Source organism: Apostichopus japonicus, chromosome 17 (genome assembly GCF_037975245.1).
Source record: "Apostichopus japonicus isolate 1M-3 chromosome 17, ASM3797524v1, whole genome shotgun sequence".
In the NCBI taxonomy this organism is placed as follows: domain Eukaryota; kingdom Metazoa; phylum Echinodermata; class Holothuroidea; order Aspidochirotida; family Stichopodidae; genus Apostichopus; species Apostichopus japonicus.
The window spans coordinates 1,918,006-1,931,954 of NC_092577.1; the positions used below are offsets into that span (position 1 = coordinate 1,918,006).

General features: G+C 34.3%; 1 long non-coding RNA gene across 33 annotated transcripts in view; it reads left to right on the plus strand.

Moving 5' to 3' along the window:
* Positions 1-399: 399 nt before the first annotated feature.
* Positions 400-13,949, plus strand: part of LOC139984279 (uncharacterized) — a 44,081-nt gene continuing 30,531 nt past the window's right edge. Inside the window, exons 1-12 of one of the 33 annotated variants that reach the window (XR_011799006.1) lie at positions 401-883; positions 2,450-2,522; positions 3,448-3,514; positions 4,449-4,515; positions 5,438-5,503; positions 7,120-7,186; positions 7,387-7,453; positions 8,362-8,428; positions 9,660-9,725; positions 10,658-10,724; positions 12,154-12,220; positions 13,142-13,208. This is a non-coding gene — a long non-coding RNA (uncharacterized lncRNA). Of the gene's footprint in view, positions 884-916; positions 939-2,449; positions 2,523-3,447; positions 3,521-4,448; positions 4,516-5,437; positions 5,504-7,119; positions 7,187-7,386; positions 7,454-8,361; positions 8,429-9,659; positions 9,726-10,657; positions 10,725-12,153; positions 12,221-13,141; positions 13,209-13,949 lie in introns of those variants that run through there. The other 32 variants (XR_011799008.1, XR_011799018.1, XR_011798998.1 and 29 more) reach the window with 32 other exon arrangements.

Below are 13,949 nucleotides of genomic sequence, written 5' to 3' on the forward strand. Positions count from 1 at the left end.
TATATATATATATATATATATATATATATATACATATACATATATTTATATATATATATATATATATATATATATATATATATATATATATATATATATATATATATATATATATATGTATGTATATATGTTTGGTTTTTGCAGAGCTTTCGAGCAAAACTAGCTCTTCTTCAGTGCATGATCACCGAAAGTGACAAGGAGTAGCAGGAATTGAAACTGTTTTATAGAAGAGATGTCGCCATGGTTGTAAGGGCAAAGCGACTTACTGATTTCTGCTGAATTGAGCAGAAGTTTTAGAAATTCGGATTATTTTAATCCGATTCCGTCGTAATTGTAAAGGAATTGTTTTGGTTTATCTGGGACGGCAAATCGTTATATATATATATATATATATATATACTCTCACTCGACCTGGATTACGTGGACATTCGTTAGTATCCGACCGCGCTATGTGGACACTAACCGATTATGTGGACATTCGATGTCCACGTAACGCAGTTGCTCTAAACAGGCTCTACCCCCCACAAAACATACGCTCCTAGTGAAATTACGAACTTTTATTTTTGTCCACATAATCGGTTGAATGTGATTTTAATCATTCCAAAATTCGCATAGCGCCCTCAAATTTTCCGTCTACATAATCTTGTACAGCAGCTTAACATCTAAATGAGCGTGAGCAAGCACCGTCTCTACAGTATCTGAATGAGAAAGCCGACGCCTTCAAGTTTGCTAATGACCTTACTCCTCACTTTTACGTAATACAGTCTACGGCCGAAGTTTACTCAACTTTATTCAAGGTTAGTACAGTTGTTTAAATGGTATAACTCTAACGATAGGGTGTCGGATAACGCTATCGTGAAGTTCATGCTGGATATTATTATAGGTACGGTCCTAAAAGAGTACCGGAATTAATTCTGCAGTTGGCATACAGACCTACAGTACGAAAGAAGCAAGAAGTTTTCATAACGTAGAGCCTATGAATTACACTGTAGTTACATCGGCTAGTATTGATAATATTAACGTTAACGTTAGGCTGTACTACGGCTAACTTAATTACTCTGTTGGAGTGTTGGCTTACACTAGTTGTAAATTACGTACGCTGACCTTGAAAAAAGGTTAGGCCTACATGCATGCATACTGGCGAGTAAAAATATATTGTCAGTTTGGTTGTTTTCGTAGCTTATAGTGGTAGTTATCTGGCGAAAGGAAACACTGCAGCCTTTCATGTGAATGCGTTTTGTTTACTTTAGTTTGAGGAATGACAGTCCTAATAAATGTAGACTATAGACTGTGTCATGTAAACAATGTGCTAATAAATGCACTGTTTGCCCCAAGGACTTAATGTTGTTGTGCCTACATGCACAAACAAGCCTTAACCAAAAAAGGTTTACTAATTGGGTAAATGTTGAACATTCACTGAGATTATGCTACTATCTTATTAAGTGGGCCTATCCTTACTCCCGGCCCTAGGTTACCCTTAGTCATTATTCATGGACAGCTTCTCAGAGTGGCAAATAGACGCCCGAAAGCTGTCATAGTTCTCATGATGGTCTTGGTGCAGTGCAAAATCATGCATAGGCTACTCCATATTAGTTTGGCCACTAGCTGTACCCTATCAGACTTACTAGGCCCAAACCAACAACTGTTCATCTATAGATAATAAAACAGATAAGGTAGGCTACTCTTGTACGGTTTTGATTTTCTAGCCGTCCCAGATGACTGTATAAATCCTACACAGTTAATATCTCCTTTTCCAGTCTCTAGGGACAATAGTTTTGTGAGTGAATCAATTGAACTTAATTTCAAGCCATGTTCGTAGCACTCTTGACTTGTACTCCTAACATTGTACTCTTGTACAGTTTCAGATTGTGTGGACAATGCTTACTGAGCACTGACAATATTTGTCCAAATGAATCAATTGAACTTAGGTTCAAGCACAATCAAACCATGTTAGAATTTACTTCAGCTCCTAACATTGTACTCTTATACAGTTTCAGATTGTGTGGACAATGCTTACTGAGCACTCTATTTTGTACTTTTAGAAATGAATCCAGTTACATTCAGTTATTGCCAGGAACTGCAGAACATGATATAGGTTAAAGCACAATTAATCTTAGGTTTTTGTCTCAAAAATACCCACTGCAACTGTTGCTAAGGTACACACATGTTTGAATTGCGTAGAATATAGAACCTGTACATTTTCCTAAATATTATAGATTTTCTAGTGCTTTCAAATCTGGCATAGTAACTCCACATTTCTTACTGTGTATACCTTCTTCATTGTACACATGTTTGGATATTGTGGACAATATAACCTATTCATTCTATATTGCAGATCAATATCAATTATTAAATATTAGAATATAATATTTGCATGTGATTCTATTTTCCATTAACCAGCTGTATCAAGGCAATGCAGTTAATGATTTTATATATGCTTTTTCAACAGGCAATGGAAAGGGCTCTTGAAGTGTTCCAACCATTTCTTTTCCTAAAGATGGATGTTAATATCACTGGTACAGGTAGGTTCACAGAGGGCAATGACTTGAAGTTAATTGTGTAATAAACAGATTAGAAGATTAATGACTGCTTCATTTACAATTGTCGTTGTGTGAGTTACCCGATCTGAATCAGCCTTAACCTTCAACATTAATACAGTATCTCCTTTTCCAGTCTCTGGGGACAATTGTTTTGTAAGTGAATCAATTGAAATGAGGTTCAAGCACACTCAAGCCTGTTTGTAGTCACTTGTACTCACTAACATTGTACTCTTGTACAGTTTCAGATTGTGTGGACAATGCTTAATGTGTATTTTACCTTGTAACTGGCCTAAACAAAATAGGCATGAACGAAAAAAATATAAATACTGTGACTCCTCTTTCAGTCTTGCAGACAATATTTGTCCAAATGAATCAATTGAACTTAGGTTCAAGCACAATCAAACCATGTTAGAATTTACTTCAGCTCCTAACATTGTACTCTTATACAGTTTCAGATTGTGTGGACAATGCTTACTGAGCACTCTATTTTGTACTTTTAGAAATGAATCCAGTTACATTAAGTTATTGCCCGGACCTGCAGAACATGATATAGGTTAAAGCACAATTAATCTTAGGTTTTTGTCTCAAAAATACCCACTGCAACTGTTGCTAAAGTACACACATGTTTGAATTGCGTAGAATATAGAACCTGTACATTTTCCTAAATATTATAGATTTTCAAGTGCTTTCAAATCTGGCATAGTAACTCCACATTTCTTACTGTGTATACCTTCTTCATTGTACACATGTTTGGATATTGTGGACAATATAACCTATTCATTCTATATTGCAGATCAATATCAATTATTAAATATTAGAATATAATATTTGCATGTGATTCTATTTTCCATTAACCAGCTGTATCAAGGCAATGCAGTTAATGATTTTATATATGCTTTTTCAACAGGCAATGGAAAGGGCTCTTGAAGTGTTCCAACCATTTCTTTTCCTAAAGATGGATGTTAATATCACTGGTACAGGTAGGTTCACAGAGGGCAATGACTTGAAGTTAATTGTGTAATAAACAGATTAGAAGATTAATGACTGCTTCATTTACAATTGTCGTTGTGTGAGTTACCCGATCTGAATCAGCCTTAACCTTCAACATTAATACAGTATCTCCTTTTCCAGTCTCTGGGGACAATTGTTTTGTAAGTGAATCAATTGAAATGAGGTTCAAGCACACTCAAGCCTGTTTGTAGTCACTTGTACTCACTAACATTGTACTCTTGTACAGTTTCAGATTGTGTGGACAATGCTTAATGTGTATTTTACCTTGTAACTGGCCTAAACAAACTAGGCATGAACGAAAAAAATATAAATACTGTGACTCCTCTTTCAGTCTTGCAGACAATATTTGTCCAAATGAATCAATTGAACTTAGGTTCAAGCACAATCAAACCATGTTAGTATTTAATTGAGCTCCTAACATTGTACTCTTATACAGTTTCAGATTGTGTGGACAATGCTTACTGTGCACTTCACTCTATTTTGTACTTTTAGAAATTAATCCAGTTGTTACATTCAGTTATTGCCAGGAACTGCAGAACATGATATAGGTTAAAGCACAATTAATCTTAGGTTTTTGTCCAAACAATACCCACTGCAACTTTTGCTAAAGTGCACACTTGTTTGGATTGTGTAGAATATAGAACCTGTACATTTTCCTAAATATTATAGATTTTCTAGTGCAGTCAAATCTGGCATAGTAAGTCCACATTTCTTACTGTACCTTCTTCATTTTACACAGGTTTGGATATTGTGGACAATATAACCTATTCATCCTATATTGCAGATTAATATCAATTATTAAATATCATATTATAATAAAAAAGGTGATTCTATTTTCCATTAACCAGCTGTATCAAGGCAATGTAGTTAATGGCTTTATATATGCTTTTTCAACAGGCAATGGAAAGGGCTCTTGAAGTGTTCCAACCATTCCTTTTCCTTGAGATGGATGTTAATATCACTGGTAGGTTAACTGAGGGCAATGACTTTAAGTTAATTGTGTATTAAACAGATTAGAAGATTAATGACTGCTTTAGTTCAATTGTCGTTGTGTAAGTTACCTGATCTGAATCAGTCTTAACCTTAAACATTAATATCTCATTTTCCAGTCTCTGGGGAAAATTGTTTTGTAAGTGAATCAATTGAACTTAGATTCAAGCACAATCAAGACATGTTTGTAGTCACTTGTACTCCTAACATTGTACTGTTGTACAGTTTCAGATTGTGTGGACAATGCTTGATGTGTACTTTACCTTTTAACTGGCCTTAAAACAAAATAGGCATGAACAAAAAAAAATTAAATACTGTGACTCCTCTTTCAGTCTTTGCAGTCAATATTTGTCCAAATGAATCAATTGAACTTAATTTCAAGCACAATCAAACCATGTTAGTATTTACTTGAGCTCCTGACATTGTACTCTTATACAGTTTCAGACTGTGTGGACAATGCTTACTGTGCACTCTAATTTGTACTTTTAGAAATTAATCCAGTTCTTACATTCAGTTATTGCCAGAACTGCAGAATATGATACTGTATAGGTTAAAGCGTAATTAATCTTAGAGTTTTTTCTCAACAATACCCACTGCAACTGTTGCTAAAGTGCACACTTGTTTGGATTGTGTAGAATATAGAACCTGTACATTTTCCTAAATATTATAGATTTTCTAGTGCAGTCAAATCTGGCATAGTATTTCCACATTTTTTAATGTACCTTCTTCATTGTACACAGGTTTGGAAATTGTGTACAATATAACCTATTCATTCTATATTGCAGATTAATATTAATTATTAAATATTATAATGTAATAAAGCATGTGATTCTATTTTCTATTTACCAGCTGTATCAAGGCAATGTAGTTAATGACCTTATATGCTTTTTCAACAGGCAATGGAAAGGGCTCTTGAAGTGTTCAACCATTTCTTTTCCTGAAGATGGACATTAATATCACTGGTAGGTTAACTGAGGGCAATGACTTGCAGTTCATGTGTAATAAACAGATTAGAAGATTAAAGACTGCTTCAGTTACGATTGTCGTTGTGTAAGTTACCCGATCTGAATCAGCCTTAACCTTCAACACTAATATCTCCTTTTCTAGTCTCTGGGGACAATAGTTTTGTAAGTGAATCAATTTAACTTAGGCTCAAGCACACTCAAGCCATGTTTGTAGTTGCTTGTACTCCTAACATTGTACTCTTGTACAGTTTCAGATTGTGTGGACAATGATTAATGTGTACTTTACCTTGTAACTGGCCTAAACAAAATAGGGATGAACGAAAAAATATAAATACTGTGACTCCTCTTTCAGTCTTTGCAGACAATATTTGTCCAAATGAATCAATGGAAGTAAAGTTCAAGCACAATCAAACCATGTTAGTATTAACTTCCGCCCCTAACATTGTACTTTTATACAGTTTCAGATTGTGTGGACAATACTTACTGTGCACTTTATTTTGTACTGTTATAAATTAATCCAGTTCTTACATTCAGCTAATGCCAGGAACTGCAGATCATGATATAGGTTAAAGCACAATTAATCTTAGGTTTTTGTCCCAACAATAACCACTGCAACTGTTGCTAAAGTGCACACTTGTTTGGATTGTGTAGAATATAGAACCTGTACATTTTCCTAAATATTATAGATTTTCTAGTGCAGTCAAATCTGGCATAGTAATTCCACATTTCTTACTGTACCTTCTTCATTGTACACAGGTTGTGATATTGTGGACAATATAACCTATTCATTCTATATTGCAGATGAATATCAATTATTATATATTAGAATACGTAAAGAATGTGATTCTATTTTCCATTAACCAGCTGTATCAAAGCAATGTAGTTCATGACTTTATATGCTTTTCAACAGGCAATGGAAAGGGCTCTTGAAGTGTTCCAACCATTTCTTTTCCTAAACATGGACATTTGCCTAATGTGTATTTTACCTTGTAACTGGCCTAATCAAAATAGGCATGAACAAAAAAATATAAATACTGTGACTCCTCTTTCAGTCTTTGCAGACAATATTTGTCCAAATGAACCAATTGAACTTAAGTTCAAGCACAATCAAACCATGTTAGTATTTACTTGTACTCCTAACATTGTACTCTTGTACAGTTTCAGATTGTGTGGACAATGCTAACTGTGCACTCTCTTTTGTACTTTTAGAAATTAATCCAGTTGTTACATTCAGCTATTGTCAATAACTGCAGATCATGATATAGCTTAAGCACAATTAATCTAAGAGTTTTGTCTCAACAATACCCACTGCAACTGTTGCTAAAGTGCACTGATGTTTGGATTGTGTAGAATATAGAACCTGTACATTTTCCTAAATATTATAGATTTTCTAGTGCAGTCAAATCTGGCATAGTAACTCCACGTTTCTAACTGTACCTTCTGCATTGTACACAGGTTTGGATATTGTGTACAATATAACCTATTCATGCTATATTGCAGATTATTATCAATTATTAAATATTACAATATAATAAAGTAAGTGATTCTATTTTCCATTAACCAGCTGTATCAAAGCAACGTAGTTAATGACTTTATATATGCTTTTTCAACAGGCAATGGAAAGGGCTTCTGAGGTGTTCCAACCATTCCTTTTCCTGAAGATGGACCTTAACATCACTGGTAGGTTAACTGAGGGCAATGACTTGAAGTTAATTGTGTAATAAACAGATTAGATTAATGACTGCTTCAGTTACGATTGTCGTTGTGTAAGTTACCAGATCAGAAACAGCCTTAACCTTAAAAGTAAGTGATTCTATTTTCCATTAACCAGCTGTATCAAAGCAATGTAGTTAATGACTTTATATATGCTTTTTCAACAGGCAATGGAAAGGGCTTCTGAGGTGTTCCAACCATTCCTTTTCCTGAAGATGGACCTTAACATCACTGGTAGGTTAACTGAGGGCAATGACTTGAAGTTAATTGTGTAATAAACAGATTAGATTAAAGACTGCTTCAGTTACGATTGTCGTTGTGTAAGTTACCAGATGAGAAACAGCCTTAACCTTAAACATTCATATCTCCTTTTCCAGTCTCTGAAGATAGTTTTGTAATCGAATCAATTGAACTTAGATTCAAGCACACTCAAGCCATGTTTGTAGTCACTTGTACTCCTAACATTGTACTCTTGTACAGTTTCAGATTGTGTGGACAATGCTTAATGTGTATTTTACCTAGTAACTGGCCTAATCAAAATAGGCATGAACGAAACAATTTCAATACTGTGACTCCTCTTTCAGTCTTTGCAGGCAATATTTGTCCAAATGAATCTATAGAACTTAGGTTCAAGCACAATCAAGCCATGTTAGTATAAACTTGCGCTCCTAACATTGTACTCTTATACAATTTCAGATTGTGTGGACAATGCTTACTGTGTACGCTATAGTGTACTTGTAGAAATTAATCCAGTTCTTTCATTCAGCTATTGCCAGGATCTGCAGATCATGATATAGGTTAAAGCACAATTAATCTTAGGGTTTTATCTGAACAATAGCCACTGCAACTATTGCTAAAGTGCATGCTTGGATTGTGTACAATATGGAACCTGTAAATTTTCCTAAATATTATAGATTTTCTAGTGCAGTCAAATCTGGCATAGTAACTCCAAATTTCTTACTGTACCTTCTTCATTGTACACAGGTTTGGATCTTGTGGACAATATTACCTATTCATTCTTTATTGCAGATTAATATCAATTATTTAATATTATAATATAATAAAGCATGTGATTCTGTTTTCCATTAACCAGCTGTATCAAGGCAATGTAGTTAATGATTTTATATATGCTTTTTCAACAGGCAATGGAAAGGGCTCTTGAAGTGTTCCAACCATTTCTTTTCCTGAAGATGGACGTTAATATCACTGGTAGGTTAAATGAGGGCAATGAATTGAAGTTAATTGTGTAATAAACAGATTAGAAGATCAATGACTGCTTCAGTTACGATTGTCATTGTGTGAGTTACCCGATCTGAATCAGTCTTAACCTTCAACACTAATATCTCCTTTTCCAGTCTCTGGGACAATTGTTTTGTAAGTGAATCAATTGAACTTAGGTTCAAGCACAATCAGGCCATGTTTGTAGTCACTTGTACTCCTAACATTGTACTCTTGTACAGTTTCAGATTGTGTGGACAATGCTTAATGTGTACTTTACCTTGTAACTAGTCTAATCATAATAGGCAAGAACGAAAAAATTTAAACACTATGACTCCTCTTTCAGTCTTTGCAGACAATATTTGTCCAAATGAATCAATTGAACTTAAGTTCAAGCACAATCAAACCATGTTAGTATTTACTTGAGCTCCTAACATTGTAACAATGGAAAGGGCTCTTGAAGTGTTCCAACCATTTCTTTTCCTGAAGATGGACGTTAATATCACTGGTAGGTTAACTGAGGGCAGTGACATGCAGTTAATGTGTAATAAACAGATTAGAAGATTAAAGACTGCTTCAGTTACGATTGTCGTTGTGTAAGTTACCCGATCTAAATCAGCCTTAACCTTCAACATAAATATCTCCTTTACCAGTCTCTGGGGACAATCATTTTGTAAGTGAATCAATTGAAATTACGTTCAAGCACACTCAAGCCTGTTTGTAATCACTTGTACTCCTAACATTGTACTCTTGTACAGTTTCAGATTGTGTGGACAATGCTTAATGCTTACTGTGCACTCTATTTTCTACTTTTAGAAATTAATCCAGTTACATTCAGTTATTGCCAGGAACTGCAGAACATGATATAGGTTAAAGCACAATTAATCTTAGGATTTTGTCCCAACAATACCCACTGCAACTGTTGCTAAAGTACACACATGTTTGAATTGCGTAGAATATAGAACCTGTACATTTTCCTAAATATTATAGATTTTCAAGTGCTGTCAAATCTGGCATAGTAACTCCAAATTTCTTACTGCACGTATACCTTCTTCATTTTACACAGGTTTGGATATTGTGGACAATATAACCTATTCATTCTATATTGCAGATTACTTTTAATTATTAAATATTATATTGTAATAAAGCATGTGATTCTATTTTCTATTTACCAGCTGTATCAAGGCAATGTAGTTAATGACTTTATATGCTTTTTCAACAGGCAATGGAAAGGGCTCTTGAAGTGTTCAACCATTTGTTTTCATAAAGATGGACGTTAATATCACTGGTAGGTTCACAGAGGGCAATGACTTACAGTTCATGTGTAATAAACAGATTAGAAGATTAATGACTGCTTCATTTACAATTGTCGTTGTGTGAGTTACCCGATCTGAATCAGCCTTAACCTTAAACATTAATACAGTATCTCCTTTTCCAGTCTCTGGGGACAATTGTTTTGTAAGTGAATCAATTGAAATGAGGTTCAAGCACACTCAAGCCTGTTTGTAGTCACTTGTACTCACTAACATTGTACTCTTGTACAGTTACAGATTGTGTGGACAATGCTTAATGTGTATTTTACCTTGTAACTTGCCTAAACAAAATAGGCATGAACGAAAAAATATAAATACTGTGACTCCTCTTTGAGGCTCTTTCAGTCTTGCAGACAATATTTGTCCAAATGAATCAATTGAACTTAGGTTCAAGCACAATCAAACCATGTTAGAATATACTTCAGCTCCTAACATTGTACTCTTATACAGTTTCAGATTGTGTGGACAATGCTTACTGTGCACTCTATTTTGTACTTTTAGAAATTAATCCAGTTGTTACATTCAGTTATTGCCCGGACCTGCAGAACATGATATAGGTTAAAGCACAATTAATCTGAGGTTTTTGTCTCAAAAATACCCACTGCAACTGTTGCTAAAGTGCACACTTGTTTGGACTGTGTAGAATATAGAACTTGTGCATCTTCCTTAATATAATAGATTTTCTAGTGCTTTCAAATCTGGCATAGTAACTCCACATTTCTTACTGTACCTTCTTCATTGTACACATGTTTGGATCTTGTGGACAATATAACCTATTCATTCTATATTGCAGATGAATATCAATTATTAAATATCATATTATAATGAAAAAAGGTGATTCTATTTTCCATTAACCAGCTGTATCAAGGCAATGTAGTTAATGGCTTTATATATGCTTTTTCAACAGGCAATGGAAAGGGCTCTTGAAGTGTTCCAACCATTTCTTTTCCTGAAGATGGACGTTAATATCACTGGTAGGTTAAATGAGGGCAATGAATTGAAGTTAATTGTGTAATAAACAGATTAGAAGATCAATGACTGCTTCAGTTACGATTGTCATTGTGTGAGTTACCCGATCTGAATCAGCCTTAACCTTCAACACTAATATCTCCTTTTCCAGTCTCTGGGACAATTGTTTTGTAAGTGAATCAATTGAACTTAGGTTCAAGCACAATCAGGCCATGTTTGTAGTCACTTGTACTCCTAACATTGTACTCTTGTACAGTTTCAGATTGTGTGGACAATGCTTAATGTGTACTTTACCTTGTAACTAGTCTAATCATAATAGGCAAGAACGAAAAAATTTAAACACTATGACTCCTCTTTCAGTCTTTGCAGACAATATTTGTCCAAATGAATCAATTGAACTTAAGTTCAAGCACAATCAAACCATGTTAGTATTTACTTGAGCTCCTAACATTGTAACAATGGAAAGGGCTCTTGAAGTGTTCCAACCATTTCTTTTCCTGAAGATGGACGTTAATATCACTGGTAGGTTAACTGAGGGCAATGACATGCAGTTAATGTGTAATAAACAGATTAGAAGATTAAAGACTGCTTCAGTTACGATTGTCGTTGTGTAAGTTACCCGATCTGAATCAGCCTTAACCTTCAACATAAATATCTCCATTTCCAGTCTCTGGGGACAATCGTTTGTAAGTGAATCAATTGAAATTACGTTCAAGCACACTCAAGCCTGTTTGTAATCACTTGTACTCCTAACATTGTACTCTTGTACAGTTTCAGATTGTGTGGACAATGATTAATGTGTACTTTACCTTGTAACTGGTCTAATCAAAATAGTCATGAATGAAACAATTTAAACACTGTGACTCCTCCTTCAGTCTTTGCAGACAATATTTGTCCAAATGAATCAATTGAAGTAAAGTTCAAGCACAATCAAACCATGTTAGTATTAACTTGAGCTCCTAACATTGTACTCTTGTACAATTTCAGATTGTGTGGACAATGCTTACTGTGCACTCTATTTTGTTCTTTTAGAAATTAATCCAGTTCTTACATTCAGTTATTGCCAGGAACTGCAGAACATGATAAAGGTTAAAGCACAATTAATCTTAGGTTTTTGTCTCAAAAATACCCACTGCAACTGTTGCTAAAGTACACACATGTTTGGATTGTGTAGAATATAGAACCTGTACATTTTCCTAAATATTATAGATTTTTAGTGCACCCAAATCTGGCATAGTAACTCCACATTTCTTCATGTTCCTTCTTCATTGTACACATGTTTGGATCTTGTGGACAATATAACCTATTCATTCTATATTGCAGATTAATATCAATGATTAAATATCATATTTTAACAAAAGAGGTGATTCTTTTTTTCCATTAATCAGCTGTATCAAAGCAATGTAGTTAATGAATTTATATACTTTTCAACAGGCAATGGAAAGGGCTCCTGAAGTGTTCCAACCATTCCTTTTCCTTGAGATGTACGTTAATATCACTGGTAGGTTAACTGAGGGCAATGACTTGAAGTTAATTGTGTATTAAACAGATTAGAAGATTAATGACTGCTTTAGTTCAATTGTCGTTGTGTAAGTTACCTGATCTGAATCAGCCTTAACCTTCAACATTAATATCTCATTTTCCAGTCTCTGGGGAAAATAGTTTTGTAAGTGAATCAATTGAACTTAGATTCAAGCACAATCAAGCCATGATTGTAGTCACTTGTACTCCTAATATTGTACTGTTGTACAGTTTCAGATTGTGTGGACAATGATTAATGTGTACTTTACCTTGTAACTGGCCTAAAAACAAAATAGGCATGAACAAAAACATTTAAATACTGTGACTCCTCTTTCAGTCTTTGCAGACAATATTTGTCCAAATGAATCAATTAAACTTAAGTTCAAGCACAATCAAACCATGTTAGTATTTACTTGAGCTCCTAACATTGTACTCTTATACAGTTTCAGACTGTGTGGACAATGCTTACTGTGCACTCTAATTTGTACTTTTAGAAATTAATCCAGTTCTTACATTCAGTTATTGCTTGAACTGCAGAATATGATACTGTATAGGTTAAAGCGCAATTAATCTTAGAGTTTTTTCTCAACAATTCCCACTGCAATTGTTGTTAAAGTGCACCGATGTTTGGATTGTGTAGAATATAGAGCCTGTACATTTTCATAAATATTACAAATTTTCTAGTGCTTTCAAATCTGGCATAGTAATTCCACATTTCTTAATGTACCTTCTTCATTGTACACAGGTTTGGATATTGTGGACAATATAACCTATTCATTCTATACTGCAGATTAATATCAATTATTACATATTATAATATAATAAAGCATGTGATTCTATTTTCTATTTACCAGCTGTATCAAGGCAATGTAGTTAATGACTTTATATGCTTTTTCAACAGGCAATGGAAAGGGCTCTTGAAGTGTTCCAACCATTTCTTTTCCTGAAGATGGACGTTAATATCACTGGTAGGTTAACTGAGGGCAATGACTTGTAGTTCATGTGTAATAAACAGATTAGAAGATTAAAGACTGCTTCAGTTACGATTGTCGTTGTGTAAGTTACCCGATCTGAATCAGCCTTAACCTTCAACATTAATATCTCCTTTTCTAGTCTCTGGGGACAATAGTTTTGTAAGTGAATCAATTGAACTTAGGTTCAAGCACACTCAAGCCATGTTTGTAGTCACTTGTACTCCTAACATTGTACTCTTGTACAGTTTCAGATTGTGTGGACAATGCTTAATGTGTTTTTTACCTTGTAACTGGCCTAAACAAAATAGGGATGAACGAAAAAATATAAATACTGTGACTCCTCTTTCAGTCTTTGCAGACAATATTTGTCCAAATGAATCAATTGAAGTAAAGTTTAAGCACAATCAAACCATGTTAGTATTAACTTCCGCTCCTAACATTGTACTTTTATACAGTTTCAGATTGTGTGGACAATACTTACTGTGCACTTTATTTTGTACTGTTATAAATTAATCCAGTTCTTACATTCAGCTAATGCCAGGAACTGCAGATCATGATATAGGTTAAAGCACAATTAATCTTAGGTTTTTGTCCCAACAATACCCACTGCAACTGTTGCTAAAGTGCACACTTGTTTGGATTGTGTAGAATATAGAACCTGTACATTTTCCTAAATATTATAGATTTTCTAGTGCAGTCAAATCTGGCATAGTAACTGCAAATTTCTTACTGTAC